We start from the raw sequence: 27,232 nt of genomic DNA on the forward strand, positions 1-27,232 counted from the left end.
CCTCTCAGCCTTCTGTCTCTCTCTCTTCCCACTCATTTTTCTCTAGCCACTGACCTTCTAACCATTCTGGTCTCCTAACATACCAGACAAGACCCTACCTCAGGGCCTTTGTACTTGCTGTCCCCTCTAACTGGACCACTTCTACCCCAGATATCCACGCAGTTTCTTCCTTAACTGTGTTTGTTGAAATAGCACCTTTGTTGCAACGCCTTCCTTAATCACCCCATATAAAACTGCAGTCTGGTCCTGATCCCCCTCAACATATCTTATCCCCTTGCCCTGCTTTTTTTTTTTTTCCCATAGGGCTTATCACTATTTGAGGTACTACATGTTTGACTTATTTATTTGTTCATGATTTGTCTCACTCCAAAAGAATGTAAGCTCCATGAAAACAGGACTTTTTTTTATTATTTTGCTCCTGGTTGCATTCCCTGCAACTATGACTGTGCCTGACACAGTTGGCACTGTGTGGTTGTTGAGTGGATGAATGTATCTAAATACACATATAGAGCACAGATTGGAGGAGCATTTGTTAAAGACACTACACAAGTGCCCCCAGTGAGGAGGGGAGATGGGAACAGAGAAAGGAAAGAAGAAAATGAATCGAAAAGGGGCCTTACAGAAAGGGATGGAGCCAACATGCCATGATGGAGGAAGGGATTGATTCCACTCTGTGCACTTCAGGTTCAACAAAGGAAATGCATGACGTACTGTTGTGAGAGGACCTGGTACATAGATTGATAAACAGCAGACACTCAATATATTTAAACTGAAGGGGAACCAGAGTCCTGCCATCATCAGAACATGGAGAAAATAGGGAAGGAATACCTGCTAGAAAGAGGGTGGAGAACAGGGGAGGATGGGGCACTCTTCTTACCAGTTCCCCTAAACCCATGTCTCTTTTCCCAATTTCTCTTTCTCCCTCAGCTCCTTCAACTGTCTCTGGACGTTCCTGTGGTTGGCCCTAGGGATGCTTGTACCATGTTTCTCTCTCTGGGGAACCATCCTCAGCCACCTACCTCCCAACAAAGACACAACAGTGGTTCTTAACGTTTGTTGAATCACAGACTCCCTTGACGTTGCCCTTCTCAAAAAAATGTCCTACACTCTCCTGAAGTTCAGCCATGGGCCCCGAGCAAGAATCTCAAAGGAGGACCACCTGAATGGCAGGGTCATACATGCTTTTGATCATTTCTGTTTCCCTCCACTTTGTTATGCAGGATGGTCCTTGGGCTCTTCCCACTTTTACTGAAGATGAGTGAAAGTGGGCTACAGACGAAGTACGAAGATACCAGAGAAGCAACCCAAAGAACAAAACACATGGAAGTTAAATAATCATATCTTATGACTCAAACAGAAGCAAGCAGAACAAACAAATGAACAACCAAACTTGTAGAAGAAGAAGCAAACCCATGATTGGGAATCCTAAGCAAGTCTCCTTGCAATCCAGCTTATACCAATACAGAGGAACATCGTCCTCAAACGTCATGTTCAGAAATACCCTTTCTCTTGTAATAATCTGCAATCATTCCAAAAGTTTATATTCAGTCCAGACTCTCTGACCCAGCTGCCAGAGCTCTGCCCTAATTCTCCCCCTACCCTCAGGCCCATCACCTCCTTCCTCACTCAGCTCCTCATATCCTGATTTACCCTTCCTGGGATGAGCCTTTGGCCTGGGTAAGTTACCTGCCCTGCCAGGGATGCCCTCCTCACTCCTTTCTTCCAGTCTTGACCCTCCAGCTCTTTTTAACTCTATTCTACAACTTTTCCCCCCACATCTAGGAAGCCATTCCTAAGCCATTCTGACTAATCCCCCATTTCCAACCTTCCTCCCCTTGTCACCAGCACTTACAGCTGATCCTGATGTTCAGCTGAAACTAATTTCCCCTTTCTGGTGGAGTCCTGGGTGTGTCACTTAAATTCTTTTACAGTCCAAAAGCTTCCAGAGGGCAGGGCCAGGATTCATATACCTCCTCCTTCTGAATTCCACACTCCTATCCCCAGCCATCACTACCCAAAACAAGGATCTGCTCATAATTGTACCAAGAAACCAAAAGAGGCATTTAAGACAGAGGAAATGTACATATAGTGTATTGATTGGTTGCTATATCTTGAGATTCCTAGAAGTAAGGTTTTTTTCATTTTTTTTTTCTTTTTTGGAAAGAGAGAAAGGGCCAAACAGAGGTGGAAACAGGAGACTAGAACAACTAGAACATGCACACTCATCTATTTCAAGAGCATTTCCTGAGGACATTTCCTAATGAGGGCCCTGGGCCTGTGAATCTCAGTTTAATTAGGAAACAGTCTCTCCCAAAGGAGGTGCTTGGCGCAGGGGAGGTACTTAAAGAAATGCAGAGAGAGGCCAGGGAACATGAAGCCAGCTTGTATGAATTCCATAATGCCCCCCGGCTCCCCGCTTCTCTCCCTCCTCCTCCCTGTGTTTCTCTCAGTCTCTGAGCTCATTCCAAACTCCAAAACAAAAGTTCCATCCCAAGTCGCCAAGAAGAACTCCTGTCAAATCCAACAATCCACCCACTAAATTGCAGGCTGTCTTGCTTTCCCAGCCAGCCCCACCCACTCTCCTCCATCCTGGAGGTCACTGTGTTCACTCCTCTGTCTCTAAGAAGGGTACTGCCCTCACTCTGGACCTTTCCTTTTCAAAACATTTTTCCAAGGCAGTTAAGTTCCACTGCCTATTGTTGGGTGTTACTACCCCTACCAATCAGGAAGCTGGCCCTGTGGCTCCTCCTGTAGAGCTTCAAACACAGTTTGGATAGAAGTTTGATAAAGACTTGGGAGGAAGGCTAATGAGGCTATTAAATAATTATTTTCTCAAAGGTTCTCAAAATTTCAGAGAAGTGGACTTGAAACGCAACATCTCCAGAGATGATATTAATCTCTTTCCATCCAAGCATAGCTTCTTCCTGAACCCAAATTATATAAATTCTCTCCTCCACCTTAAAATTTCAGGAGAATGAAAAGTCCCGAGCCATTCAAACCAGTGGCTCTGAAACAAACAAGTGTAAAGTCTCCTGGATAGCTAAGCTTCCCAGAGTTTCCCAAGTCCTAATTCAAACATCCCTGCAACTCTGGGAGGTGGGGAGCAATCAGGAATACAAGAGTAGAGGCTCTGAGTTCAGGGCAACAACCTTAAATAGTAAGTGTGGTGTATGTGGAACACAAACACTTCCAAAGTGGAAACAGTTCAGAATACATACGAAAAAGTAAACAGAGCAAAAGCCACCATGAACACGGGCAAGTCTCATAGCCAAACGTAGAACTTAGTTAACAAAATGAAATGAAAAATGGGATTTTCCCATTTTCTCTTTCTGTCTGTGCCTTCTCTAGAAGTGTATGTCTAACCATGGTCATTCATTTATTTATTCAACAAATATACTGGTCCCCAGTTATTCAACACTGCTATAAAGCAAAGAAAAACACAAAAATCCCTCCACTCAAGATGCTTACATTTCTGTAGGAGGAAGCAGACAATAAACAAATAAGTAATAAGAATATATATTGTGTTGGATTTGCGATCAGTGCTGCAGAGAAAAGTAAAGCAAGAAAAAGTTCAGATGTGCTCAGGACGTGTGTTGGGATTTTAAAATGGGTGATCCTTGGGGCGCCTGGGTGGCTCAGTCGGTTAGGTCTCCGACTTCGTCTCAGGTCATGATCTTGTGGTCCATGAGTTCCAGCCCCGCGTCAGGCTCTGTGCTGACAGCTCAGAGCCTGGAGCCCGTTTCAGATTCTGTGTCTCCCTCTCTCTCTGACCCTCCCTCGTTCATGCTGTCTCTCCCTGTCTCAAAAATAAATAAACGTTAAAAGAAATTTTAAAAAAATAAAATAAAATGGGTGATCCTTAGGGCGCCTGGGTGGCTCAGTCCATTAAGCATCCAACTTTGGCTCAGGTCAGGATCTCATGATTCATGGGTTCGAGCCCTGCATCAGGGTCTCTGCTGACAGTTCGGAGCCTGGAGCCTGCTTTGGATTCTGTGTCTCCCTCTCTCTTTTCCCCTCCCCCACCCACACTCTGTCTCTCTCTCAAAAAAAAACATAAAAAAAATTAATGGGTGGTCCAGGGGCTCCTGGCTGGCTCAGTCAGGGGAGTATCAGAGGAGCACGTGACTCTTGGTCTCAGGGTTGTGAATTGAGCCCCACTCTGGGTGTAGAGATTACTAATAAATAAATAAACTTTTATAAATAAATAAATAAAATGAAAAGGGTGGTCCAAGACAGCCTCACATTTACACTGTTGTGCAACTATCATCACCATCCATCTCCAGAACTTGTTCATCTTCCTAAGCTGAAACTCTGTACCCATTAAACAGTAACTCCCCATCCTTCTCTCCCCCCAGACCCTGGCAACCACCATGCTACTTTCTGTCTCTATGAATTCAACTACTCTAGGTACCTCATATAAGTGGAATCATACAATAGTGTCCTTTTGTGACCAGCTTAGTTCACTTAGCATAAGGCCTTCAAGGTTCATCCATGTTGTAGCATGTATCTGATTGTCCTTCCTTTTTAAGGCTGAATAATATTCCGTTGTATGTATATACTACATCTTGTTTATCTGTTCATCCATTGATGAGTATGTGGGTTTCGCCTTTTGGCTATTGTGAACAATGCTGTTAGGAATATGGGAGTACAGATATCTTTTTGAGTCTCTGCTTTCAATTCTTTGGGATATATACCTAGAAGTGGGATTGCTGGATCATACTGTAATTGTATATCTAATTTTTTGAGAAACCATCATGCTGTGTTCCACAGCGGCTGCGCCATTTTACATTCCCACCAACAGTGCACAAACGTCCCAATATCTCCACATCCTCGCCAACACTCATTATTTTCTGTTTCTTTAATAGCAGCCATCCTCATGGGTGTGAAGTGATACTTGGCGATCTGGGGGGAATAACAAGGAGGCCTGTGGGGCCAAGATGGAGTGAGTGAGTGGGAAGAGGTAGGGGATGAGGTCAGAGAGAAAGTAGGAAGCCAGATTCTTCACTTAGGGTCTGAGAGTCACTGTGAGGACTTTGGCTTTTACTCTGGGTGTGATGGAAACCCTAGAAAAAGTGATAGTTTTATATGTTGCCTACTTATTTTCATGTTCTTTGAACTAAGCATTTGGTTCTCAAACTAAGGAAAGGCCTCCTCCAGAGTTCGAAAACAAGACATGGAGACGGTTTCTGCAGAACTCTCAATAGACGTTGTTAGATGTCCAGCGCGTCTAACAACACAGTGAGGGCTGAACAAGCTGCATTCTTGCATCTGCCTCCCTCTCGAGATGCCAAAGAAGAGATGCCATAGAGTCAACCATGGGAGCGTAACATGATAGATTGCTTTCATTGAAGCTGTTCACTTTATGGATTATCTCTAGGCAGGATTTGATCACTTAAAAATCAAACAAAAGTCATTTTAGTATCATTCACTATTTTAGGTTATTCCCACCATGACTGGATAATCAAGAGCTGACATGGATACAAAGGGCCCTTTTTCTGGAACCTGGTGAAATAAGGGGTTGCAAAGACAGGGGTAGGTAGACTCTCAGAAAGGGGGCAGGAACCATGTGCATCAGGCACTCGGAAGCCTTGCAGAATTAAATAGATGAATCCAGTCCCAAGCCCCAGATGCCTCAGGAAGGACTGTCAGAAATGTCTGAGATGATCAGAGCTGGAGAGAGAAAGGGCCCCAAAGGGAAGCCTGAAAACACATTTCTGAGAGGCAAAGAGTACCTCTCATAACCTCACTTCCCCCAGGCGACAGGGATGAAAGCTTCTACATCAAAATGAGAAGTCCAAGGAGTTATAGATTTTCTCAACAATAAATAATCCGGAGAGAATGGCCGCCCAACCACCGTTTATAAATGTTAGAAAATACACACTTGTGTGGGTGGGGAGGGGGGAGATGGAGGGTAGAGAAGGAGAGAAATATGGGGTTGTCCCCACTGCGAAAGGAGGAGGGACAGAAATCAATTTTCACCAGGCCATTCTTAGGATTCAAATGGGAGTTAGGGGAGGGAAGTATAATAAAATCTGGAACCCTAAATAACTAATTTCTCTCAGCAAGGAAACAGACCATGTACTCTTAGGTTCTGCATGCTGTGTTTCTTTCCATCTGACGACCACCTTATTCACCGTCCAGTCTCAACATAGTATGATCACCACCCACCCCCAGGGTAAAGAGACTCCACAGCTTGCCTCACATCATAGTCCCCACCTCATTTCCCTTCTCTATGGGCTCATTACAGAGGTCTTAGGTTCCCTTTAAGCCTTCAAACATGTCTAATAAAAATGGGAACAGGATATAGGAGAAGGCTGCTCTTCCTCCTCTCCTCAAGTAGAAAAATAATAGACCTAGGTAGCAGTAAAAGTCTTTGGTCATTCATTCATTCATTCATTCATTCATTCATTCATTCAACAGTAAGCACCTTCTTAGAAGGACACCTTCTAAGTCCTTGTGCTTGATCTTACAAACACAATGGGAAGGAAGAAAACATGCTCCCTGCTTACATGGCACCCCTTGTCTTTAAGAATGTTCTTATATAATATTACTGCCCAAAATGTGTAACCTGAATCTAATGATAAAAATGATCAGTCTAGGGGCACCTGGGTGGCTCAGTCATTTAAGTGGCTGACTTTGGCTCAGGTCATGATCTCATGGTTCATGAGTTCGAGCCCTGCCTCGGGCTCTCTGCTATCAGTGCAGTTCCTGCTTCAGATCCTCTCTCCCCCTCTCTTTCTGCCCCTTCCCTCTCCTCTGCTCATGCACACTCTCTCTCTCAAAAATAAATAAAAATTTAAAAAAAATTTTAATGATCAGTCTACAAAACAACCTTCTACAGAAAGTTAACTTTCTATAAAACTGTTCAAAACTGTCAGTGTCAGGAATGACAGCCTGAGGAACTGTCGCAGATTAATGGAGAATAAAGAGACACAGGGGTGCCTGGGTGGCTCAGTGGGTTGAGTGTCCGACTTCAGCTCAGGTCACAATCTCGTGGTTCACAGTTCAAACCCCATGTCAGGCTCTGTACTGACAGCTCAGACTGTGGAGTCCGCTTCGGATTATGTGTCTCCCTTTTTCTCTGCCCCTCTCCTGCTCACACTCTGTCTCTCTCTATCTCAAAAATAAATAAAATATTTTTTAAAAGAGAGAGACACAACAATGAGATGCAATGCAAAACCTTGGATTGGACCTGGATCAGGGAGAAACATTTTACTATTAAAAAAATTGGACAGTTAGTAAACTATGGACCATATTTCATACACACACACACACACACACACAGGAGCACTGGAGAGAGCATGCAAATGTAGAAAAATATTAACAATCAATCCTGGTGAAAGATAAATGGGTGTTAATTACACTATTCCTGCAACTGTCTATAGGTTTGATATTTTTCAAACCAAAAAGTTAGGAAGAAAACAAAAATGTCCCAGTAGTAAAAGTTACGGATTCTTATTCCCTGAATGGCCTTTATAAACAAGCTTGCCATCACTTTTGGTTGCAACAAAATCCCACCCAGAATGATCTAGCCCAAATCAGGAACTTTAGATCAGAGGAGTGGGTGGGAAGATAGAACTCCTTTGTCTTTGATTTACAACCAAAATTGTCAGCAAGCAAAAATGCCTGGAAAGAAACCACAACCTTGGCTCATGTTAGTACGGTTATAAAAACTACATACTGTTATTGTCATTTTGTGGGACTAACACAAATTAATAAATCAGGGCCCTAGGCTTGAACTGTAAGAGGCATGGGGGGAACATGTGCAGAGGCTGGAAGCAGAGAAAAATTATATCAGGCAAATAGGGGGACCAGATATATATGAAAGAATTAGGGATACATGGAGAAAGGGGTGAAGGAGAATCAGAATTTGTTAAGCTGTAATGCACATATGTTCCTTCATTTAACCCCCATAACAACCCAATGAAATAAGTGTTATTATTCCAACTTTAAAGACTGAGAAGTGAGACAACTATCCTAAGCTCATACAGCCAGTAAAAAGAAGAGCTGGAATTTTAACTTGGTTCCTTGTTACTTCAAAGACCATGTTCTTTCTACCGTGGCACCTTGCCTCCATAAAGGGTCAAGACTGCAGCATGGCTTTTAAAGGAGTGTTTGAGCCAGTTCTTATCTTTGTGTCTAGGTCACCCTCTGCCAATGTCTTCCCTTTCATCTCAAATAGATACTGATGGGCCAGAGCTAGAAGTGGAGGAATCATTAAATCTGAAAGCTCCATCTAAACCATGTCCTGCTGGGGCGCCTGGGTGGCTCAGTCGGTTAAGCGGCCGACTTCGGCTCAGGTCACGATCTCGCGGTCCGTGAGTTCAAGCTCCGCGTCAGGCTCTGTGCTGACAGCTCAGAGCCTGGAGCCTGTTTCAGATTCTGCGTCTCCCTCTCTCTGACCCTCCCCCGTTCATGCTCTGTCTCTCTCTGTCTCAAAAATAAAAATAAACGTTAAAAAAAAAATTTTTTTTTAATAAATAAATAAATAAACCATGTCCTGCTAAAATCCTAATCCAATCGACTGGGGAAGGGAGCAGGTACCTGGCTGGCTCAGTCAGTACAGCATCCAACTCTTAATCTCAGGGTCTTGAGTTCAAGCCCCACATTGGGTGTAGAGTTTACTTTAAAAAAAAAAAAAAGGAAAATCTTAACCCAATCTAGCGCCAAAATGTCTCCAGACTATATTTTTAGATGTCAGGAAAGATTCCAAACATCCCCATAGCCATCCCAATAGTTCCCAGATATAATTTTACAGCTAATTATAATTCCTACCCACAACTTTAACCCACCTCCTTTAGCTTGGCTTTTAGTAGAAATATAGGATAATAGATCTCTAGATGCCAAATATAAGTCACCCTCCTGAGACTTCTTTCATCGTTTTACTCTTTCATTGTCCTATTCCAAATATTTTCTAGTCACTACCTCATTCTTGAGAATAAAAAAAAAACATATTCAGTGAGGTTAGGAAATGCTAGAGAAGGTAATGAAACTTTCATTCTCATCGCATAAAGGAAGAAGGGGGTGGGGAGCAGGTATTTTTTTTAATGGGAACCCAATAGCAGGAAGATGGTTGCAATTTCCCTGAAAGCCTAAAAACCTCCAGTTTTGGCCTTCCCAAACCTCAGCCATCACCCAAGCCTTCCAGATGTTGCTGGCACACACCGTTAGGAAACATCTGTCACAAAGGACAGCCCCAACTGGGACAAAAGAGAGTAGTAAGGCAGACGGTGCCAATTTAATGAGGATGGTTTAACAAAACATCTTTTCAAGCTTCCTAATTCACTTGGCCATTTGCTCCCCAGACTTGGCCCCCAGTCAGGAGCAGACTGGGAATGGTTGCCAGAAAATGGCAATCTCCTCTTTATCCTTAACCCAGAGGAACCCAGTACCAGAAAAATGTCAGCTCACCAGTCACTTCCAAAATACGATTCCCCCATTGCAGAGCTAAAACTTCACGGTGATGCTGGGGAAAAGGACTTCAGCTGTGTCAGGTTGATATTCTGATTTGGTGGTTGTTGATAACCAGACACCTGACCGAGTAGAATATAAAAAATGAGCACCAGCCTTCCCCATTGTGACCCATGTCTGTGACCAGCTCTGAGCTCACAGCACCTAGAGCATTGTTAGTATTTATTAATCATCCTTGGAAATAAGCACGAAGACTGATGGACATCAGACATCGATATGGACCTCTTTGTCTATTTTTGTATCTCCTCATTATTTTTTTCAAGTTGTTAAAGAATATGGACTTAAGATAAGGAATAATCGGTATTCTGAACATGCTATTAGTATAGGAAGATCAAAAAAGAAGGTAAAGGATTGCCTTTCTATTTTAGTTTCAAAAGGAGGAAAACCCTGAATATGTCCAAAAACAAGACCATTGACAAAGCAGCCTCTAAGGATCCTGACTTTATTGGGGGAAATTGCATAAAAATTTGGATTAAATCTGAGGAATTCCAACTGAAATCATTGGTTTCAGATATTTGGGGATCACCAACCAGCCTTCAATTCAATTCAGCTGACATGAAGTCACTTAGGCACTTAGCACACCTTGTCTACACTAGACCTCCATCTACTAGGTTCCTACAGTTCACGAATACTGTATATCCAGGGCCAGCCTCCTGCCGTAGTCTCTGGTCCTCCCTCCTGGTCCATAAAATTGGTAACTCTGAACAATCACATCCTCTGGGCTCTCACTCAGATTCACCCAGCAGCCATCAGAGAGTGCTGCCCTTCCTTGAAGCAGGATAAAGCCCTAAATCACATTCTTCCTCACTACTGCATTGCAGCAGATAACTGAAGTGTGAGTGCCCTCTACCCTCCTTCTGGAAAATGACACTTTCTTCAAGTCTTACAAAGATTCTCTCTCTCTCTCTCTCTCTCTCTCTCTCTCTCTCTCTCTCTCTGTGTGTGTGTGTGTGTGTGTGTGTGTCTCCCCCCCTCCCCTCCCCACCACCACCACAACTAGACCTGCAGTATCCTGCTCTCTGTTAAATCCAAACTTCTAAGATTGTATTTCCAAGGCTTCCTTTTCAGTGTTCTTCTGCCATTTACTCTTACTACTAACCTTCTGTGTCTCTCTGCTTGACCAGGACAAATCTTTCCCCACACATGCACATCTTGCTGGCATTAACATCAGCCCTCATAGACTCTCCCTCTCTGCCTAGAACACGCTCTTTCCAAACCCTGTTCAGCATGACCCTCCTTCCAGAAGCTTCTCTGGCCACACTTATAGATAGATATCTGATCTCTCCAGCATGCTCTTCCTTGCCCCTGCTCTCTCCTCATTACTATCCAGTGGCATAACTCAGTGGCCTAGAACTTCGCACTGGGAGAACACCCCTTTAGGAAAGAGGGTAAGAGTAGTTGTGTGGTGAGGTGGAGCAGAGAAGCACAGCTTCTGCCTGGTGATGCTTTTGGCTTGCCTCTCTTTCCCCAGCTGAAGCCTGAGGTACAAAGAGTTAACTGGCCACAACCAAGGAAGTACCCCAGGGTCTACAGCCCAGCTTGGCAACGTCAGAGATATGAAATAAGAACTGTGGTCCAAATCTCTTTCACCGCAACAAAGTGAAAGTATAAAGGAAGTAACCCACGTCGGCTGAGACCAAGTGCATGCATGATCTGTGACATTTACAATTTGCTCCAGCGTCATCCCCTTGATGTGTGACATCTGAACAGACAGACAACACAGAGTTTTATTACTTCCACTGCTTTACTGAATTTGGAAAATAAGTCATCTAATGCTTTGGCAGTAGGCACCATGACACGATACTCAAACTGCAATAACTACATTTAAGGCTGGCCTGCAGAATGGAGGAGTGGGACGATAGTCAAAGGACAGAATCGTGTATACACCAGGACTTGTCTCGGGAGGATGGGGAAGGATCCATGAAATGCCCTTGTACTATAAGCTCCCAGAGAAAGGAATGTGCTGTATTTGCTATCATTTTCCCTGTACTGTCGAAATCACTACACAGATGGATTCTCTATAGCTTGGGTTGGGTCTAAAGTGAGAAACTGGATGGTCCCGCAAATGGAAACCACACAAAGTTTCTAAGTGAGAAAGACTGGATTCAGTCTATTGAAGATCAGATTTCAACTAAGTGTAAATGAACACAAAGGCAAATTCCAAATTGGAAAATTTAGGCGCCACAGAGACTCTTTGTGCAAAAGAATTTAAGCAAAAGCAACATTTCCCCCATAAATTATTAACACCACCACCACACCCCCAAATCACCACGCATTCATTTACACACAGTGCAAGACAATGGTGGCAAATAGAGAACGCCCCTCTCTGGAAATTCACAATGAAGGGCATGTTGTGCATATTTCCCCACCTGCCAAAATAAGTAAAAAATACATAAACTATGAATCAGTAAGGCTATTCCTAAATCAGAAATGAACTGTCATAGCAAGGGGATGTCAAGATCCCAGATGGCTTCATAGTTGACAGAAAGTTAGAGTAGAAAAGACCTCATTTTCCAGTGTTGGCAAGATTAGGGAGTATCTTCTGTACACCATCAGTCAGCCTGGGAAAACTGTGCCTTCTTGGCATTTTGTATGATTGTTTCCCAGTTCAAGCTACATCTTCACCTTGGGCCATGGTCCAATTAATAGAGCATCTTTTAGGACTTCCTTCCATGCCCCCAAACACACACACACACACACACACACACACACATACACACACACACAAATCCACCACACCTTGAAACAGTAAATCCAGTTTGCTCAATTATACAGATCCAGTTAAATATTTGCTATAGAGATTAATACAGATATAGATACTAAAATATAATAATAATAATAATAATAATAATAATAATAATAATAATTCTCAGTCTTGGTCTGTGCAGAAAAGGAAAAGAGAAAGAAACCATTTCAGTAGTAATAAATGTGTTACTTCTCCCCTGGGAAAAGAGAAGTTAAGGTCAGGCAGCTTCCCTGAAAGGTTGGAAAGAAAGCTGAAGTAACCAAATTCAGCTCATACTAAAGAAAATAAATATCCAAACTTATCTCCCAGGAGTCTTCTGAGAACAACCTCACCAAATGGATCACTTACCAGTCATCTTCCCACCTATGATCATACTTTGTACTATATTCTGTTTGAACGTTACTTAGAAGAATCCTTTCTAGGGGTGCCTGGGTGGCTCAGTCAGTTAAGAGTCTGACCAGCTCAGGTAGTGATCTCATGGTCCATGAGTTGGGGCCCCATATTGGGCTCTGTGCCGACAGCTCAGAGCCTGGAGCCTGCTTCGGATTCTGTGTCTCCCTCTCTCTCTGGCCCTCCCCCTCTCCCAAAATAAAATAAACGTTAAATTTCTTTTTAAAAGAGAGAGAGAGAAGAATCCTTTGTAAAATAAAAATTCCTTAGGGTAGAACCTGCTTCATGTTCTCTCAATGAGGCTAGAAACCCTTATTCTGCAAGTAAATATTACTAGGGGCAACTAAGACTTGAACTTGAAGGCATGGCAGCCCCAAACTGTCTTCTCACTAGACCAAGAGGAGACACAGCCACCTCCTCCAACTCATCTACCTCCTACCCTACCGCCCCCAGTACTGCACCTCTCCCATCCCATCCTACTCTGGCAGAAGCTGAATTCCGAGTCAGCAAAAACCCATCCTGACATAGACTAACACACTCCAGACCAAATGTATGTATGTAGACAAAATCCACCCACCCAAATGCAGACCAAAATCTATGTAGATGTAGACTAAGACATTTTTGCTTCCTTCCCTCAATATCTATGGACTCCCTGCTACATGCAGACATGATACTAGTAATATTGTGCCATTATTCAGGTAAACAAGCAGACAGCCAGGCTTTCTCTAGAGGCTGTATAGACTCCATATCATCTAGTACCATTCTGAGATGGTTGTGAACAAGGTGTCTTCTGCGAAGACAGAGGTAAAACTGGTGTTCTTCATTCATAATCTGACCTCATTTACAGGTTTCGTTTCTGTCAGAATCCAGTTTTGGAAATTCTTAACACTTCTGTCACACCAAAACAAAATGATCAACTTCGACAAATGAGACAAGCCTGAGCTTCCACTCCTAGAGGTCTTCAGAAACTACATGGGCCACAGGAAGAATCACAATTAGATTTTCCAGGGGCACCTGGGTGCCCCAGTCGGTTAAGTGACCAACTCTTGATTTTGGCTCACGTCATGATCTCACGGTCATGAACTAATGGTCGTGAGATTGAGCCCCATGGTGGACTCCATGCTGACATGAAGCCTGACCAGGATTCTCTCTCTGCCTCTCTGTCTCTCTCTCAAGAAAATAAATAAATAAACTTAAAAAAAAAACCACCAGATTTTCCAAACAAGAATCAGAAAGAAAGCTGGGGGAAGCCACCAAAGAGGCACAATTAAGGGATTCAAAAGTGATGGGATACATTGATGTTAACAGTGAAAATTAATTTCTTCTCTACTTCTTCCTAAGATTCTCTACTCCCAACCTCTCTCAACCCCAAATCCTGTCAATCCAGAACACCTAATAAAAGTCCTCAGGAAAAAACAGTAGAAGGAAATCCATCTGCCTATCCACCTATTTTCCAAACTACAACTGTAAGGGTGGGATAGCCTTTATCTACAATGAGTACTGAGTCACACTCATTTTTTCCAAGATGCTTTGCTAAACAGCTGGTCCCCCCCCCAAATCCTTCCTTTCCTGGTAAGTACAGAATCTAGAAATCCATCCAGTGGTCCCATCTATCACTATACCCTGTCTCCTCTTTGAGACGAGCAGTTGTGAGTGGTCATAGCGCACGGCTCCTTCTTCCATGCACCTCCTCCCAATATACACCCTCAGCAATACATATACTTCACACAAGGTGGCCTAGGAAAGGCGGACTATCTCTCTGGTTATCTTCCCTCATATCTTTATTTTTTTTTAATTTTTATTGTTTATTTATTTTTGAGAGAGAGAGAGAAAGCACAAGCAGGGAAGGGGCAGAGAGAGAGGGAAATGCAGAATCTGAAGCGGGCTCCAGGCTCCAAGCCATCAGCACAGAGCCTGATGCGGGGCTGAAACTCCCGAGCCATGAGATCATGACCTGAGCCGAAGTCAGATGCTTCACCAACTGAGCCACCCAGGCGCCCCTCCCTTCATATCTTTAAATGTATCCTTCTGTCCTCCCATGTAAGTACTTGACTGTCTCCTTCTCTTTGTCCTCTCTCACCAAACTGTGCTGGATTCCTGTCATAGCCCCACATAGCTGCCCCACACTCTCACCATCTCCCTTGTTCAGTCAATTTGTTTTGTGTTGTTTTGCTGTAGGAAAGATACCAGATTGTCTGCGTCATATGAAAGTTGTACCATGTCTCAAAGTCCTGAGTTCTTATCCAAATATAGATCAATATGACTCCTCCATCAAGACCCATCTCGGGGTGCCTGGCTGGCTCAGTCAGTAGAGCATGAGACTCTTGATTTCGGAGTCATGAGTCTGAGCTCCACATTGGGCATAGAGATTACTTAAAGACGCTTTTTTAAAAATTAAACAAAAAAGGGACACCTGGGTGGCTCAGTCGGTTAAGCGTCCGACTTCAGCTCAGGTCATAATCTCGCAGCTGGTAAGTTCGAGCCCCGTGTTGGGCTCTGTGCTGACAGCTCAGAGCCTGGAGCCTGCTTTGGATTCTGTGTGTGTGTCTCTCTCTCTGTTCCTCCCCCACTTGTGCTCTGTCTCTCTCTCTCTCTCTTCCTCTCTCAAAAATAAATAAAGAGTAAAAAAATTTTTTAATTAAACAAAAAAGACCCACCTGCCTCACCCCAGCTCATGCATCAGAATGTACAACAAAGAGCCTCCGTCACCACTTTTTTAAGGGACGCTCTTTATCCCTATTTCCTTGTTGTTTCCAATCCCCAGTCTGCTTTGTGATTTCTGCAATAACAAAATAAAAAGGGACAAAGATAAACCAAAAGAATATAATCCAAAAATCATTTTTTATCAATTTGGAATATGCTTGGAAAGGAAATTCACTTTTCCACATGATTTTGCTTAAACTAAGGTTAAAATGAGCCTGCTTCTGGAGGCACATAACACATATCAATTGATAATGGAGAAAAGGTGCCCAAAAACTGCTAGAGGGGAAGATAAAGACAAGCTAGAAAGAAACACTTGCCACATATAATCAATAAAACCGGCGTCATGCATAGATAAGTGTTGTCTGGGCTTCTGGCAAAGGGGTACTGCCCACAGGGTACATGACTGGGGTCGGGGGAGCCTGGGTGGAGAACAGTGTAAGATTCCAAGAGCCTTAGAAATTAAAGAGGTGCAAATACGTTTTGCAATAACAGCAAAATGTCTCTTGGCGACCCAGGAAGCCAGTCCTATTTCAGGCTTCTCCTCCAAGCCTTTATCAATCAATAAATATGCCTATCATGTACATAAAATTGATAGATTCCAAGAGAGAGAACAGAGCCATCAAGTTGCAAGGTTTATTTAGCACTGGCTCATTTACAATATATTTGGGACCTCAGACAAGACTCCATACAGTGTTTTAAAGACCACTAGGCAGCCACACCCCAGTGGAACTCAGCAATCTTTCCTCCTATAGCCTGACTTGGCTTATAATCAATCCCCACCACCGCTTGTTTACATTAGATAAGAAAGGCAGGGAGATACCTTCAACAGCTGTAAAAATAGATATCTAGCTGCTTGAGCATGGAGGAAGAAGACCCATGGACCCTCTCTCCTTATGGTGGGCCACCTTACCAAACAGGACCTGCTCTTCTGCGAAGCCCACGGCAACACCCCCGCCCCACGAAGATATGACACAGAGGCTTTCAGAATCTCCAGTGAGAAAGCATGACAAAACATGACAGAGGCAGCAGAGCCAGGTGGAAGAACCTTCATTCCCTCAAAGAACACATCTAAGCATACTATGTGCTGGGCCCTGTGGGAAAGACAAAGATGAACAAAACAAGTTCTGGACCAGGTCAGGAAGGAAAGGCCAGGAAGGAGGGCAGGGCAAAGAGGTGGGAAGGGACGCTGAAGGAGAAGCGCCAGGGACTAACCTCCCCTAACTCGTTTTCTTCAGCAGAGCTAAGAACTTTTCTGGTCTAGAGAACAGAGTCTTGGCCTCCCAATCACTCTGACCCCAGCAAAGCCACCTGCCCTTCCCAAACTTGCAAGGCCACTGGTCTGCACCCCCAATCCAAGTCTAGCTTGGGCACCAGCAAATAACCTCTGCTCACACCCCACAGGGCCTGGACAGCCAGTGGCACTCCAAGCCCAGACTTCTTCCTCTCTGGCTCGGTCCCAGTGTTCTTGCCAACTCCATAAACATGAGAAATCACTTACCCATGGGTTTTTTCTACCTCAGAGGTGAGACATCTGAGAAGAAAGTGCAAGCTAAACCCAGGGAGAGGTAAGAAGCTTGGCCAAGCAGAGTCAGGATATGGAGCTGAGTTTAGGGGTGGGCGGGCCCTGGAGGGGGTATGGGGGCGGGGCTCAGGCAGGCGGGGTGGGGTGGGGTGCTTTGGGAAGAGTGAAAAGTGTGAAGAAGGTGGCTCAGCCCCCTTCTAGGAGGAAAGCTAGAGGTGGGCAAGGGAAGACTAGCGGGGCCCTGTCTGGGCAGCAAGATGTGAATTTAAATTTTTTTTAAGTTTATTTCTTTATTTTGAGAGAGACAGAGACAGTGCGAGTGGGGGAGGGGCAGAGAGAGAGGGAGAGAGAGAATCCCAAGCAGGGTCCCAGCCACCAGCACAGAGCCTGATGTGGGTCTTGAACTTACGAAACCGCAAGATCATGACCTGAGCTGAAACCAAGAGTCAGACGCTTAAACGACTGAGCCACCCAGGCACCCCTAGGTGTGAATTTAGAAGTAAACACTCTTGGGGTGCCTGGGTGGCTCAGTCGGTTAAGCATCTGATACCCACTCGGGTCATGATCTCAGGTTCGTGGGTTGGAGCCCTGCATTGGTCTCACTGCTTTCAGCATCCGGATCCTCTGTCTCCCTCTCTTTCTGCCCCTCCCCAACTTGTCTTCTCTCTCTGCTTCTCAAAAATAAACACTAAAAAAAAGAAGAAGTAAACACTCTTTCCAGGGTCCTGGGCATGGAGGAGGTCCCAGCTGACCGGAGAGTGTGGGGAGCCAGTGGAGCCCAGCCTGTGGTGAGTTGGGATCCCAGATCCAGCTAAGGAACCCACTCAAGAGTCCTTTAAACAAAGATAGAAGCACCCACCAGCCACCTCGCCCGGTTATCCTACTAGGTTCCTCTACTACCACCATCCATCCCTACCCCCTCACCCGCATTTCAAATCGCTCCAGAAATAAAACTAAAAGGGAACTGGCACAAGTTCACCACCAGGGATTTCCTGAGACAGTCATTCAGCGTTCATAGCATATTCTAACAGAATGTGCATTGAGCATTGTGCTGCAAGAAATAAAGAAACAGATACAGTCCCTGCCCGGAGAGCTTCCTGCTCTAGACATTCAAAGCGTAGGGCTTCCAACATGCTGAAAGAGCGACCAGAGGAAGGTGCCTCCTCCTTCCCTGAGCCTTAGTCTTTAAACAGAGGCAAGAATCCTCAGAGATGGAGAAGGTGGGGCCTATTTAGAGACCGAGGGCTAAATGCACAAGTGAGTGGCCCAAGAAGCCATCAGTGTCAGGGAAAGGGGGCACCACTGCCTTTACTTGGTAGTGCTGAGATTCTTCTACATCCTATATCAGGTGTGGTAAAGACTGGGGTGGAGGTGGAGGGAGGCGAGAGGAGGATAGCGGCAGGACCGTCAAGGGACGGAGTCTATACTAACTATACTAAGACAGAGAATTGAAATTGGAGCAGAAAGGATTGCCCCAGATCCCAGAAAGAACCTCCAACTGAGGAAAACCTTAAAATCACATGGACCCTGCCCAACACATCTCCATTAGGCATGGACCAAAGGTATTAATTGAGCACCTCCTTTGTTCCAGGCACTATGCTGGGTAGTGGATGAGTGGCCCAGCCAGGACTACGGAGCCAAAATTCCTAGGGGCAAAGGAGACAGGCAGGAATTGGAAGGATGGCTGTAATGACAGAACAGTAGGGGAGGGGCATCTGGGTGTTTGATTTATGTCTGTTCCAACAGTCCTAGGCTGTCTTCCCCTGCCTCAAGCTGGGATTTTCCCAGATGTGCATCTGCTTGAGGGAAAGAAGGGCGGGTAAAGGGGGAGGGTCTCCGTGTCCTTGCATCTGGTCCCAAGAGCAATCCCTTCCCCTTTTCTCCCTGTGCTATTCACTGCCTGCTGGGTAGAGGGTGGGAGGCTGGGGGAAATGCCAGGGCCCCCAGATAATCACCAGGTAATGAAAAGAACTGGCCCAGGGCTGGGGGGGGAATGCAGAGGATGCGAGGTTGGGGCCATAAATCTCTCCCAGAGGAGGGGGTACAGAATGGGGGGACCTGGCAGTTGGAGCCCATCCAGGTGATTTCACACGAAGTATCTGCACCTTGAGGGGCGGGAGGAGGGAAGTGGAGAGGAGGCAGGGATGTGAGCTAGAGGCAGGGAAAGAGACAGAGATAAGAGAAGCAAGGAAGAGAGAAGGAAGGGAGGGCCAGAGAGGGAATGAGGATGGGGGAGGCAGCAAAATTAGAGAGACCGGAGGAGATGTGGATGGAGAAACTGAAAGGCACACACGGTGAACCTCATAAAGATGTGATGGGAAGAGAGACCCTCAGAGACTGAGGGAGGGAAGCAGGGAGGGAGACAGGGAGAAGGAAAAGCTGAGGGCAGGCGCAGTCCTGGAAAATCGCCGACCAAAATATATTTGGAGTCAGACAGACAGAGAGACGGATAGACAGACAGATCTGCCTGCATGACGGAGATAAAGGTGAAGGAGGCAAAGTAGGAACAAAGAAAACAGGGAGGCAGTGAGGAGGGGGGAGGGAGCAAGACAAAGAGAGAGAAGGAGGCAAGTGTGGAGCAGGAGGAGGGAGCGAGGCCGGGGAGGGGGATATATATTTTCTTTATGATTCTCTTCAATCTCACTCGGCTCGCTGCTGAGCCGGTTCTCCTCTCAGGTGCTGCTGGGTGGCGGATGTGCCCAGAAAGCTGATAGGGTGAAGCCGCTGCCATCACTGCCCCAGGCTCCCTCCCAGTGCCAACCTGGGGATCCCAGAGACCGCTACTCGGATATAAAAACTGCCTCCCTTACCCTCCTCCCCAAAATGCTGCAATCAAAGGAGGCCTGAAGCTCGGCCCTAAATTTTTGAGAGTGAATGCAGCCTAGCACGACCAGCGCGCAGGGGGAGTGGGGGCCAAGGAGAAAGTGAAACAGAGGCAGGCAGACAAGGGAGGCAGACAAGGTCTGGAGAAAGTGTTGGGGACAGACTGGGGTTAGGGATCACTTGGAGAAGAGTGAGGAGAGGGTGAGGACGGGGACAGTGTCTGCATTGAGAGCTACATAAGCACCATGCAACGTAGAAGCAAAATAAGATGCTGGTGACTGTCCGTTAATTTGGAATCAACAATTTAGACACATTCTGAGCAGTCACGATCAATGCCTTTAAGCAGCTCTTCACTAAAGGCCCCCACGAATATACATATGAAATCCACAAAAGGAGAAACTGAGACAGAGAGCAGAAACCTTGAGGCCAGTGTACATGAGTGAATCTAGGTGTTAAGGGACCAGTGAGAAAGCAACCAGCCAAATTTCTGAAGACCTAACACAGCATGGCAAGTGGGACCCTGCCTTTTGCCCCCAAGCTTCCTCGGGGCTCTGCAAAGCCCAGCTCCCCTAGCTCCCCTGAGGGGCAAGGGAGACCCTAAGAACATTAACTCAAGCGATCTAAAGAGGAATTGTTCTACTCACCCCCTTCCCTGCCAGCCACATTTTCAGGTCCCAGAGGCCAGATGTCTGGTTATAGGTAGAGCCTAAGGAGTCTCTTTAGCAGCAGGAAGAACCTATCACAGCTGGTTTGGGCCTCCCAGAGCTAAGCTCAGAGGCTTCAGGACAAGAACTGAGGTCACTTTCCTCTTCCTACACCCGTTCCAAAGCGGTATGGGTAGATAGCCAGATGGCCACCAGGGAACAGAGTCAGAAGGACTCCACAAACCAAGGAAAAAAGAGGACTAGATTCCCAGAGTCCCTGGCAACAGCTCGGTAGGCCAGTATATCTGGAATAGGGACCAAAGCTGGGCAGCCCAGGCTCCAGGCCGGCCAAAGGACCCCCGAGGCAGCTCTACACCTATTTTGTTGGCTGGGTCACACAAAAAGCCGGCAACTAGGAAGCCCTGCAGTACCAGAGGGGACCGCTAGGGAGTGCTCGCCAACAGCCAGGCTCCGGAGAGGCAGGGGTAGGCTGACTTGTAGGAGACCGGAAGACAATCGATCAGAGTCGCCCTGGCAACCGGGCTGAGCCCGAGACAGACAGCACGTCGATAATGAAATCATCGTTAAATGACTTCAAGCCCTAATTAATAATCCGGGCCAACCGAGGCCATGCCTGACTGGGGTCGGGGGGGGGGGGGGGGGGGGAGGGGATGTCATTGTTGGGGGAGCATTGGAAGCTTCTGGACAATTAATCAATTAATCCACTCACTCAATAATTGGCTCCTTTGTCCTCTGCCGTGCCCCCCTCCCCCACCCCGTCCACCTCTGACTGTGGAGAGGGTAAGATGAGATGCGGTGCTAATCGTTTCCAAGGGCCACGGGGCCTCCCTCTCTCTTTTATATCCACTTGTCTGTTTCCTGGACCAACTCACAAAAGCCTTCAGCAAGATTGGACTTCCCTGGTGCTCTTCTACAAAACCCACCAAAGAGTGAATATTCTAGAACCTGGAGCCCTAGCTGTCTAGGTACCTCCCCATACCCCCCTACTCCTTATCCCATCTCATCCCCACCCTGGTGCACATGCACACACAGACACATCAGCCACCCACAGCCTACCCTGATGGAGTAAAGAGCACTGGAGTGAGAGTCATGGGAGTCAGGTAAATCCCAGTCACACCAGCCCACCCTCAGATACGTGACTTGGAGCAGGTTGCATGCCCTCTCCGAGGCCTCAGTTTCCCCATCTGTTACCTGAGGAGCTCCAACTGCTAGCTATGACTCCTTCCTGTCCTGTCATCTATTATACTAATCATGGGACCTGGATCATCTCCCAGTCCTCTCTACTCAGTTTCTTTATTTCAGGGAGGGAAGAGGGGGGTGGGAAGGAATGCCAGGTACCGATTTCTCAAGCGCCTCTTCCCCAAGGAACTCACCTTGAGAGCTGGAAAGGGGGAGATGCCAGATGGCAGAAGAGTGGATGGAGGGATGCTTCCCCAGCCCATCCCCCACCTGCCCAGTCATTCTGGCCTGCCCACCCACCTTGCTTATTGCTCTCCACAACCCCCAGCAGGAAATGAAAAAGGTACAGGAAATTGCACTTTAAATCCCCCAGCTCCTGGCTCCCTCCACCAAGCCAGGGAGCTTGGGAGGGACTAACCTCACAGACCAGGCTTTCTGTTTGTAATTAGTAAGCAGCTTAGGAGGAGACAGGGCTCCCTGCCGAGAAAGAGCCCCTCTCTCCAAAACAGTTAAGTGGGTTATCAAAAAACCTGGTGTCAGGGGAGAGCATTTGGGTTTAGGGAGAAGGAATCCGAGAAAGATAAAGAGAGCCAGTGAGACACCTGGACTGGACAGGTGATAGATGGCCTTCTTTCTGGAAGAGCTAATTCGAGCGCCACCTGTAGCACGGCGAAACGTGTAGCCAAAGGCTGGGGATGGGGAGTGAGGGTAGAAAGAGAACCCTCCAGCAAAGTCCTGCAGAGAAGACCAGGGAATAAAACCCACCAGATCGATCCCACCCCCATGGACACTTAGAAGTTTAATAAAGTTCAGAATGTCCAGGGCTTACATGTAATTAAAGCCAGGAGCTGAGTAATTACATTTCTTCTCCAAGTTCTACCCTTTACTCTCCTCCTCCCCCACGTATACACATCTCTTATGAAAGACATTCAACAAGATCCTGGATTTTAGAAATTGCCCCCACTAAAGAGATGGGCTTAATTTCAGCAAAAGAAATTTAGAATACACCTTGGGAAGGATTTCCTTAGAGCTAGGGTTGGTAAATGCTAGAACAAGAGAAACACACACACACCAAACAGGAAAAGGAAAGCCGTCTCTTGACTGCAATTTCTTTTCATGTGGGATTGACCTCCAGATGATGTATCCCCACGCCAGGGAACGAAATATAGTCTCTCTAAACATTAGGAAAATAATTCCCTGCTGACCCTTAGCTCCAGGAGGGAGACGATTGTTTCTCTCCCCCAGTCATGGCAAACATTCTGAAGAAGAATTACACAAGGTAAGAGCCCCACAAGTAGACACCTCGTTTGCTGTCCTGTCCCCCGAGGCCTCCCTCTCCAGTTTGATCTCAACCTCTCTGCACCTCTCACTGTCCATTCTTTGGAATTGCCCTGTGAACGCACCCTAGGGGGAAAAGAAGGCATCCCAAGGGAGAAGAACAGGGCCCTGTTCTCTGGAATGTGAGACTAGAGAGACACACACACAAGACAAGAAACCTTGGCAGAGGGGGGGAAAACTGCATATAAGTTAATAGAGTGTAGCCACATCCTTCAAGTGCTGAGGGACGTACGGAAAGGAGACTGGAAACAGAGATTGAAAATATAAAGCAAGATCAGAGGGAAGGAGATGCCAGATTCAGAGACGGGGGGGGGGGGGGGGGGGTACAAAGGGCTTGGGAGACAGGAGGCTGACGTGCTCAGTGGATATGTGGAGAACAAGTTGAAAAGATAGCAAAGTATATTTGAATTTACAAATCTTTACAACTGTACACAGTTCTTTTGCAGAAATCTCATTTTATCCTCAATAAGTAACTACAGAAGCAGGTGTTGGTATTGCTGTTTTACAGATCATGAAACTAAGGCACAGAGAGGTTCAGCAACTTGCCTCAAGTCACAGAGCTGGTCAGGGGCAGAGCAAAGAATCAAACAACTGCATCGTGGCACCTCCCCCCTGCAGCTTCTGCCCTGGGAAGCAGCCAAGCTTGCGGCCTAGTTGTGTAAGGGAGACATTACTCCCCAGAGGGCAAAAGACGTGCCTCCCTAGTACCCTTTCCAACATATTCTGCCCAGGGAAGCTTTGCCAAGTTTAGGCCTTATCTGTGAAGTGGATGTAGTATCTTCCCCTCCGAAGATGAAAGGCGAAACCAGATCCTTTACTGAAGATTTTTTTAGCTTTAAAACACATCATTCAATCCACGGAAGGGGTAGGTAAAGAAGATAGGATAAAGGTCTCAAAGCCTTCAGTCTTCTCATTACCCTTCCCTATCCCCACCCCTGTCTCCTCTCCCTTTTTCTGTCTACTGACCCCCAGAGGCCTCTTCCCCACGTTTCATGGCCTGAGCAGCTGTCTCCACCCAGCCATGGCTCACTAGCCTATGAAATCCAGGCTCATTCATCCTCGCAGCATATGAGGACACATCAAGGCCAGGGAAGTCAGCCTAGCTTCGCAGCATCTTGCTGGCCCAGCCCAGGGTCACCGTGGAGCTACAACCATGGTACATCTTACATGGCTGCCTCACATCCCCACCACCACTGCCACCCCGTCACATGCCACCCCTGGACGGCCAACCCAAGCTCTCTGCCCCCTCTCTCCAGCGGACCCTGCTTCCTCCATCCTTCTGCTTCCCTAGCACACATCCCCCAATACACACACACACACACACACACACACACACACACACACAAATGCACACCCACACATTTCCTCCTCACCTGTCTCCAAGGTTCACATCTCCGGTCCCAAGATCATGTGCTTGCTGAGAGCTCTGGCTTAGCTGATCCTCTCCTCTCCATTTTCCCACTCCTTGCTAACTAAATGGATATCAGTCTCCTTATCTTCATGGAAAACTTCTAGACTTCTGTCTTCCTCCATCTTCCCTCCTTTGGTCATTGCCAGCTCCAATCATCTGAGGTATGGGGCCTGGTCCCATTGCTCTGAATCAACTCAGATCACCTACATTTGCTGAGGGAGCACCCAGACGGGTGCGCCTCTCTGTCTTGGCTCTAAGCCTCATCTTACCAGTGGCCCAGGGGCTCCCGCAGGGCAAGGCCCCTTCTCCTCCCTTGGGATCTCCCTTCAGTGCCCAGCACACATAGAGAGGGTAGAGTGTGTGACTCAGTGATTCCACTCCCTGGGAGAAAGGAGGGAACTGAGAAAGAAACCCAAGCAGGGACAGAGTTCTAAGCCTACACTGCCCTATGAGGCTTTGTGTCAGGGAAGCAGCAGCTGGAAAGAATGGATCTCTAGTGGGGTAGTGCTTTCTTCTAGAAATTCCAGGGCACCTTTAGGTGTGTGTGTGTGTGTCACATGCATGAAAGGGAGAAGAGGACATAGGCCTGAGGCTCCAGGAGTCCAGTTCCTGTCTGGAGATGAGAATTTGGGGGGAGCTGAACTCCCAGACGCACTGCAGTGCCCAGCAGACACAGGCCCGGGACTGCATAGACAGAGGACTGCAGGGACAGCACTGCCACCGCAGGATGAAGGCAGGTTGGACTTTGGGCAGCCTCCATCCTCCCTGGGTTTGAATTTGCTCCGGCCAGTGCACCCATTCACATGGTTTCCTGTGTTCTGTGGTTCAATCCAATCCCCATCCTCCCTTCTTGTCCACACTCACAGGCATTTCCTGTGTTCAGACTTCAGAGCATTTGTTAGGTTGAACCGTGTGAAATTCCTGATATTCAAGCGGTTTGGGCTTACACAGTCTATTACTTTGGTTCTTCTTGCCTCTAAATGTTGTTTTTAACTCCAGTCTAAGGAGACAGGGGAGCAGATGTGAGTACATACTATGTGCCGAGAATGTTGTGTTCCTTACCCCGGCGCCAATTCTCACTGCAATCCCATGATGCCCCTAAAATTATGTCCCACATTTTACAGGTGAGTGAGTCCAGGTGAAGAGGCTACATGGTGAGGAACAGGGCTAGGATTCACACTCAGCCCAAGACTAGCTTAACCACTGTCCCCCACGACTTGGGAAGAAGTCCTGAAAGAGACTGGGAACCAGCAAGCAATGCCTGAAGCTTCCCAGCAGGAAGGGAGAGGAAGAGACAGGCCAAACTTGAACTCTGGCTGGGCCAGAGGAGCCCCCAGGAAAGGGGGCGGGGGCAAAGCCCAGGGACCACACCTGAAACCGGGAGAAGAGCCAGTCGGAGAAAGAACGCGGGCAGAAACACAAGCAGAAACAGACCGAGGGGCAGGACTGGGATTGGGAGCCGGCAGAGCGCGGAAGGGCGGAGGAGAACACCGCGGGGAGGGCGGGGGGAGGGGGAGGGTGGTCCAGGCGGGTGTAAACAGCCCCGAAGGGCAACGACGCGGTGGAACCGGGCTACAGGGTCTCCCACGCCAAGGAGGGAACGATAGCTGGGGCCTGGGGAGGAAAGATAAAGTCCAGGCGAAAAGTCTGAAAGCGGGAGGGCGGGAGAGACCCCGCGGAAGAGATATGGAGACTGCGGCAAAGAGAGGGATCGAGGGCCAGAGGCAGCGGCAGCGCGCGGAGAGGGGGAGCTGGAGTCCGCTGCAAAGAGTGGGAGAGGGAAAAGAGGGGAGGGGGGAGAAGGGAGGAACAGCTAGGCCCGAAAAAGAAAGCCGGGAGCTCGCACCGGCCGGCTGGCGTGGGGAGGGACCTTCATCTCAAGGACACTGAGAAAGGCAGATGGATGGCGGAGAAGTGGGGGAGCGGCGGCCCCCGCGGGGCGGGCACCGGCCCAGCCGCGCCGCGCCCCCCCCCCCCCCCCGTGGCCGGCCCCGGCCCCCGACGCCCCGGCTCGGCGCCCCGCAGACCCCGAACGCGCCCCCGCCCCCGGCCCTGCCCGGTCCGCGCTCGGCGACGGCATGAAATTGGCTGCAGCCGTAATGAGTCCGCGCCGCGCGGAGGAGGCTGAGGGCCCGCCAGGGAGCCCTGCGCGCCTCGTTTAGCTTGTTTATTGTTCAGGCCTAATTAAAACGTTCCACCGCGCTGCGTTTACATCCGCCCCCCGCTAATGAATTCTCGGCCGCCGGGCGATTTCGGAAACTGCCGCGGGCCGGAAGGGGGGTGGAGGTGGCGGGACTGGGGAGGGTGCGAAGGAGGGGGCGCACACACACACACAGACACACGCACACACCCCCTTCCGCGGCCAAAGGAGCGATTAGGCATCCGGTGATTGGCTCCGAGGTCCGAGGGAGCGCCCCCAGCCCCATCGCCCCCAGCCCTCGCAGGCGTTTGGAGGTGATGGAAGGCAGGGACGCAGGACTCGGAGGAGGGGTGCGGAGAGGGAGCTTAAGAGTGAATGTGCGTGTCCTTCTGTGCGTGGTAGGCCTATGGGTGCCTGAGAGCGTGTGCGCGTGTGGGTGCACCTGCTCAGAGGAGCGGCCTGTGCGTGTAGGGCTCTGCCTGCCTGTCAGCCCTCTAGCTCCGTGCGGGCTTCTCCCCCGCGGGAGGAATCTGTGCGTGGTTTACAATGTTTCTGGTCTCTCTGGGCGTAGCCGTTTGCCGTTAGCTGTTTACCTCCTTGTCACGACCTCAGCGAGGGCAGATGGAGCCAGTGGAGGGAGAGAGACAGACGGCGATGGTTGGGCAGCCAGGGCCTCCCTGCCGGCCCCACTCCTCTTACAGACACGGGCACGCACGCGCACACACACACACACACACACACACACACACACAAAACACACACTCGCACCCACGGTGCCCTCCACCGCATGCAGCCAAAGAAAATACATAAGAAGCAGCTGAGACACCTTTCACACATGACCACA

General features: G+C 47.7%; 1 long non-coding RNA gene across 1 annotated transcript in view; it reads right to left on the reverse strand.

Annotated features, from left to right (window-relative positions):
• The window catches only part of LOC109249211 (uncharacterized), a 111,857-nt gene extending 94,952 nt beyond the window's left edge, over window positions 1–16,905 (reverse strand). The window contains exon 1 of the long non-coding RNA XR_008419565.1: window positions 16,809–16,905. This is a non-coding gene — a long non-coding RNA (uncharacterized LOC109249211). The remainder of the gene's footprint in view (window positions 1–16,808) is intronic.
• Window positions 16,906–27,232: the final 10,327 nt, after the last annotated feature.

This window comes from Panthera pardus, unplaced genomic scaffold (genome assembly GCF_024362965.1).
Source record: "Panthera pardus isolate Hobbes unplaced genomic scaffold, ASM2436296v1 HiC_scaffold_6, whole genome shotgun sequence".
Classification (NCBI taxonomy): Eukaryota; Metazoa; Chordata; class Mammalia; order Carnivora; family Felidae; genus Panthera; species Panthera pardus.